Source organism: Octopus bimaculoides, chromosome 13 (assembly GCF_001194135.2).
Source record: "Octopus bimaculoides isolate UCB-OBI-ISO-001 chromosome 13, ASM119413v2, whole genome shotgun sequence".
NCBI classification, from domain to species: Eukaryota; Metazoa; Mollusca; class Cephalopoda; order Octopoda; family Octopodidae; genus Octopus; species Octopus bimaculoides.
The window spans coordinates 35,246,260-35,253,905 of NC_068993.1; the positions used below are offsets into that span (position 1 = coordinate 35,246,260).

Consider the following 7,646-nt stretch of genomic DNA (forward strand, 5'->3'; position numbering starts at 1 on the left):
TGTTGTAAGGCGATTGAGATACATAACCATTAGTTAAGTCATCGACAGAAGTGCAATGTGGATTTTGATTTTCATTAAGTTGGATCCATAACGTTCAATAATTAAAGCTTGGTATTTATCGAAATTCTTTCCTTCGGTCATCTCAGTCGGCAGTTTAAGACCAATGGATTGAACCCTAAGCATTACTCTTCTTCTGTAAACAAAACAAGACGAAGGATTACACTCTGATGCAAGACTAAGTTTTAATCAACGCTTAGATACTTAAATGCTTTATGTACCGGCTGAATAATAAAAGCCACAATGAATTTACAAACATAACAAACGTAAAATCTCCAAAGACACCTACTTATGGACTCTATTTATTACTTTTATTCTGTTTTCATCAGATTTCTCTAATACATTAGTCATCTCTTCAAGCCTTTAGGAAAATTTGACAATGAAACAATACACAAATTTTTGGCTCGTAGATTATATGATATACTTGAGACCTCAATTTAGGGTCTGTTTGGAAACGTTAACATTTTATATATTTGTTATTAGAAAAGTTACTGAATAATTACTTCTATAATTTCAATAAATCAGAATCCGTTATGTCATCTAAGGTGGTGGTGAAATAAATATCGGGTATAAATCGAACCTCAAAATGGGATAACAGCAAGACTCAGTTTGGCCTCTGCTACCATGGCGAATCTGAATACCATATAGAAAAGCAACTCCACTAGTTTTACAACGATACTCAATGTATACAAGTCCTTGATGACTTCAATTCTTACGTATAGTGTGAGAGGTGGACTCTTACAGCTGACATGTAACGAAGAAACCAGGCGTATGAGTACAAGTGATTCACAAGGCTGCTACTCATCCCGTACGTAGAAAACAAAGCGTACAGCTTTGTCAGGCAGCAAGTCAACAAATACGCTCGCAGACAGGAACTGATCGTTTCACAGGCAAAAAATGAAAGCTTGCCTAGTACGGTCATGTATCTCGTCACAACTTCCAGTCCAAAATCATTCTTCAGGGCAGAGTTGAGTGAGGGCAAAGGAGAGCTATATAGAAAATCCAGGTCTGACATTAAGGACTGGACAAGTCACAACCCCGCGACACTGCTAGGCATGGCAGTGAACATTACCAGTGGCGACGGCTGACTGCTATAGTGTCAAGTTTGGCAACGACTGACTGCACGAGTTAAAGGAACTTAATGATGGTGATAAAACAATGAGGAGGGGAAACTTAATGATGGTGATAAAACAATGAGGAGGGGAAACTTAATGATGGTGATAAAACAATGAGGAGGGGAAACTTAATGATGGTGATAAAACAATGAGGAAAGGGGAGGTATTGGCGGCCACTCAAAATGTAATTTAAATCTCCCTCATATTACATACTTTCATCTCGAAAGAATGGTGGGAATATTAGATAATATAGTCCGAGTCGCGATATTCCCGAGGATGTTAATGGCGTGAAGGGATTTGCTGACTGATCTGCTTAATTTATGGATGATCTTGGATCCAAACAGCAAAAACATCAACATCACGTGATTATAAAAATATAATAAAGAGTTTTCGATGCTCACGAGCTATCAGAATGTTTAGAAAGATCCTATTTTAAAGTATGTCGAACAAAGTATGTAAATTATAGAAGATATTACGATTCGCTATTTCTTTGGGAATAGAAATATTAATAAAGGATCATTTGAATGCTTCACGAATGAAGGAGACGAAAAATGAAGAAGCTTAATAATCGACAGTGTTTCAGTAGGCTGGTTCCAACAAATACATTGTAGTAGACTGACGTATTATGGAATGACTACCTATTTCCATATCTTTTACTGTATAATTGAATAACACTTTTATTCTTATGGTGATTAGAATAGTTCTGAGCAAAAATGTCGATAATTTCAATATAAAAAAAAACCCAGTTAACGATGAAAGACATCAGCTGCATCCAGTTTCATAAACGTCTTTCTAATATAACGCCAGCACAGCTTAAAATGTCTTATTCAGTCTAAGTGCATTGATCGAACGTCTGGTCAATAAAAAATTCATATAAAATTTATTGTAATACACACTATGCACACTGTTTCAAATGAATGACTAGTTATTTCCTCGTTGTAGGGAATGTCATAAATGTTTAATCATTCTTTGTAATGCAAGTGGCACTTTTGAAAATAATAGATATAATTGTTTGTCGTAAAGTACAAGAAAGACAAAAAGTAATAATACTATAAAAACAAAAATAGCTTCAAAGCGTTTTAAGTGAGCTCAATGAGGAACGAACGCTTTGTGAATATTAATGAATGCTGAAAGAAACAATGTTCCCAGTAGCTCGTCATTATTATAGAAGATCAGAATAAGAATTTAAAAAAAGACGCCTGAAATGGTTCGATAAATAATTAACCATACACAAAATAATATATAATAGAATCAACTATAATAAGCCTCTATATATGAGTAGAATAGCTATCCTATAATATTTCGATTCATTCGGTTCTATTTGTCAGTCAGCTTTTAGGGTCCAATAAAATTATTTTTTTAAATTTCATAGCTGTTACTAATCACAATCATGTACGATTTGGTAATATGTACATTCCGTCTGGTAATAGTTTTTTTTAGCCTATATATTTAGGGGTAGATATAAAAAGCCTCTCGTTTAATCCACTTTTTGGCCTAGTAACACATCCAGTATGTGAGACCTGGCGGAAAAGAGAGAGCTATTCTAACTCTTGGCTTGGACACATTTTCAGATAAGTAACTACAAAGCAACGTGAAATAAAGTGATTTGCTCAAAGATACAACGCGCTACCCTGTCCAGCAATCTAACCCATAACACAATGATCATTATTTTAACACTCTAACCACGAGGCAAAAAGCCTTCATAATATTTTAAATATTTACCAAAACATATTTGATCGATTTAATGCAACGCAACATTTCGCTATCAAACGTGTTTTTGTTGAAAGTGGAATTAATAGAATAAAGAAAATCCAATAATTGATAAGAGTATTATTGAAATAAAAGAAAAAATTCTGAGAAGAGCATCACTAAATTTTATACACACACACACACACACACACACACATACATATAGGTATGTGTATGTATACAAACGCATGGGTGTACGCATGTATGTACCTACGAATGTTTATTTCATAAAGTATAATATATCGTTGTTGCGTGGGCTAGGTTATCCTTTGACAGACCTCTAATATTAAATAAAGTGTTAAACACTTATAGTATAGAAATTAGTGATTTCAAGTTTCTGGAGCTAGTACATTTTTATGTGTATTTAAACAGACTGACTGCTTGTTCCTCTGGGATTTTTTGAACCCCAACAAGGGTCAAAAATCTATTAAAGCTATTCATTTCGCCAAAGTACGGAGAAATAGCAATTTTTGCCATGTTTCTATGTCTACAATGTAGACATAGGTTTTAATAAAACAAGGAACATATAGAAACACGTAGTGAGTAATGTCGAAATAGACGCGAGGCTTTTACATGAGGTAGAATATTCTTGAGTGATGAAAGGCATGTGATGAAAAGAGAAATCAATATTTTGTTTGAATTAGCAACAGTTAAGTAGAATAAGTAGAATGATGGTTACAATGTCTTGCTGTATTTGGGTATAGTCATTTGCCGAATGAGTTCGAATCCTGGCGCGATCATTTTTGAATTTCGTCATTCTAATACCGTTAAAATAAAGTACCACTTAAGTGATGGGATCGCTTTAATCGAATACACGCTCCTGCAAAAAGTGTCTTTGCTCCAATGTTTTGAAATCAGTATTTTGTTTGAAGTTATTGATGTTTTTGCCAACGTTGATTCCATTCGAAATGAAGAAATTTTTTATGACAATAACAATAACTCTCTTGATTACAAATAGTATAAATGAAATATGAATTTTCACCACAAAAACGAGAAATAGCTTTATTATGGCCCATTAAAACATAAATATATGACTAATGGTGGAAATATTACTAAGGTTCTTGAAAATATACAAAACTACCTCTGCAATTATAGAAGACATAAAATAAATGAAACCTTGGAACATTACGTTTAAAACAATATATATATATATATATATATATAAATATATATATATACATATATATATATACATACATACATATATATTCTTTTATTCTTTCATTCATTTCAGCCGGGCAGCTACATATATTATTCCTTTCTTTATCAAGGTATACGGTTAAGTACTGAAGGGCACTGATTGAATGGTGATCTGTCTCTTTGTGTTCAGGCTATTTGCATTCCGAGTATAAATCCCACCACACTCAACCTTTCTTTCATCCTCTCAAGATTTCGTAGAACACCGTACCAGTCATTTACTAAAGTTGGTTTATCGGCGAAACCCATCCCCAAAACACTGGCATTATGCCTATGGTAGAAAATGTAATTTTTGTTATTTTCGTTTATTTTGTGATTTGACCTGTTCGTGTTCTACACACAAACATTTTACAACCGCGATTATCTCATCGCTTTTCTTTATTAAAATAAACCATGTAGGTTGTAATTTAAGAGCGACTTGGTTACTTTGGTAGTAGCACCACTCTATAGATGTTATTTCGTTGGTTCGAAACGATATTGAAGGGCTGAGTTGTGTTATTGGTAAATAAATTGTCCATCTCGAAGGATGAAGACGAAATAAAATAAAAACTCTTTAACGATATTTCAGTTAGGAACTTAGACATTTCAACATTAAATACTTCTAATTTTATTTTGTCAGGAGCTCTCCTATCTTGTATATCTGCATCATTCTTAAATTAACCATGATATTGAATGATCAAAAAAGAACTATTACGAATTCTAGTTTACTCAACTGCAGTAATAATATAGAGAAACATCTGCAATGCTATAAAAAAAGTATCAGGAACGTTAAAAAGAGAAAACCAGTTAAGATAACTCAATTACGTTCACATTGATTGGTAGGTCCTAAATATAACTACAAGATATTCAATGTTTCTCTTAACATAGCATCCGTCGACTAAAAATAGAACTTTCAAAACCAATTACGTCATTAATTAACGGAATATATGCATACCTGTACGCTAGCGTGTGTGTGTGTGTATCATATGTATATGGTGTATATACACACATACATATGTATGTGTATGTATATGTATATATACGTACACGTACATATATATGTGTATATATGTATATATACATGCATGCTCACACGTATCTTAATATATATGTATGTATATATATATATGTATATATATATGTATATATATATATATGCATATATACATGTAAATATGTTTATGTATATATATATGCATATGTATGTATGTATGTATGTATGCATGCATGTATATAACATCATTATCCGAAAAATATCCATATGATAATTATTTCGAATAAAACATTTCAAATACAAGAGGAACTAAGCAACAAGACATTTTCCTAACACCACCATCACAACAACGAAAATAATATAATAACAAGATGCACACTGCTGCCCAACTAATCATAATATTGGAACTAACGAAGAAGCCTCTATGAAAATGATCTTCATGCTGTAACGGTTGGCTGGAATATCTTTGAGGCTAGGTTCACTTGATCAAGACAGCCACAGGGATAAACTACAGCCACTACCACCACTATTTTTAGGCGTTTCTATCTGCAAGTGCAGGCGTGGTTGCGTGGCAAGAAGCTTGCTCGCCAACCACAAGGTTCCGGGTTCAGTCACACTGCATGGCACCTTGAGCAAGTGTCTTCCATTATAACTTCGGGCCGACCAAGGTCTCTGAGGCGGAAACTGAAAGAAGCACGTCGTATATATATATATATATATATATGTGTGTGTGTGTGTGTGTGTGTGTGTGTTTGTGTGTGTATGTGTGTGTGTGCGCGCGCGCGTCTTTGTGTCGCTGTTTGTCCTCTATCACCGCTTGACAACCGGTGTTGATGTGTTTACGTCCCCATAATATAGCGGTTCGGCAAAAGAAAATAAGTCCTGGGGTCAATTTCTTCGACTAAAACCGTTTAAGGCGGTGCTCCAGTCAAATGACCAAAACAAATAAAAGAGTGTATCAATCATATTTTTCATGTGAGATAATAAATATAATCAACCAATGAAATATTTAGTTATATTTATAAACTGATCATCACCAATGTTTACATTACCTCCTGACCCTTTGTAAAGAGGGTACCGTTACGAGATCACAGAACATTTAGTATTAGCAACCAATTCTCCTTGAAGTGTCGTTTTTGTTGTCGTAAAAAATCAAAGAACCTATCATATAGCGTAGAGTTTGATTCACAGTTAGAGGTCTACTCCGTCATAACTCTATCAATGGTAACTTGAGGAAAATAGGAAGAACAGTAACGGAGATTACAATGCATATAATTTCACAAGTTTCTTCTCTAATATTGTGATGTAACATGGGGTATGAAGGGTGTACGGACCACAAAGAACGTCCATTTTATGTAAACGCTTTGTTGTAGTCGAAGTTATGTTTTTCAAGAAGAGGAGTTCAGATTGTCCTCCACAAAGGATGGCCCTGCACCACGCTATATCACTGCTCCAATAACAATCCTCACAGCTGCTCCTGAATCCTCCCAAAATAAATTACTTATTTTTTTATATATACATTTTTTTATATAATAATAATGGTAAAATACTTCGCACAAATAATTATATATTTTAAAGCAAAATATAATATTTCCTCAAATACATTGTCAACCTCAATGATCTCAAATAGATTGTCAACCTCTTACTTTTTATACCTAAAATTCTCAGTAGCATTCTTATTCACACGATAGTATAATGATAAGTTTTCCTCCCTTTTTAACATGATGGATTGTATGAAATTTCTCGTGTTATACACCAGTCTCAATTCGAAACTTCACATCCTTAATATGCGAAACACAAGTTGTAAAGTAGATTTCTTTTAGAAGTATTACATTATCTAAATGTTTTAAACGTAAACTAGTGTAAATATCTCAAATAGTTTTGTACCTAGACTGGTGTTGCTATGTGGTCACTGTATTTGCAACATTAACTACCAAACAATCTTTCTACATTTGTGAGCAAGGAAGGATGCCTAAGGTAATGTAGTATTAGATACTCATAAGAAAATACGATTATTTTGTTTGCCATAACTTCCAACTTAGGTATACTCAACCTGAATTAACGTGCAGACAAATATCGACAAAAACTTCATGCGCTGAAGTACTGAACAAAATCATCAAAATCTCTCACATCACACTACTCTGTATAATTAATGATTTCTATTTATATTCCTGACGTCCATCCTCCTACGACATACCTTCATGTCTCCTTCATAATTACGTAATTCCCAATAGCTCCAATGGAAGGCTATACGGTGCAAATCTTGTGTACAACTTCATTAAATATAATTATATTTTAATTGTCACAAGTTAATCCTGTAATTCATCTAGTTCCTTTTTTTTTCATTAAATTCTTTCTATTACAAATATATAACTTTTTCTTTTCTCGATTTCTCACCCGAGAAAAAATACTGCGAGAAAAGACTTTTTTCAAATATGTTCACATTAATTATCTAAATTACTCCTTTTAAATTCTAGAAACACCTAGAAGAAAGTAAAATTCTTCTCTTTTTTCTCTCTCTCTCTCTCTCTCTCTCTCTCTCTCTCTCTCTCTCT

At 33.5% G+C, this 7,646-nt stretch overlaps 1 protein-coding gene across 2 annotated transcripts in view; it reads right to left on the minus strand.

The window, feature by feature from the left end:
- Window positions 1–7,646, minus strand: part of LOC106880606 (glutamate receptor ionotropic, NMDA 3A) — an 847,266-nt gene that overhangs the window by 286,642 nt on the left and 552,978 nt on the right. The window lies entirely within an intron of this gene.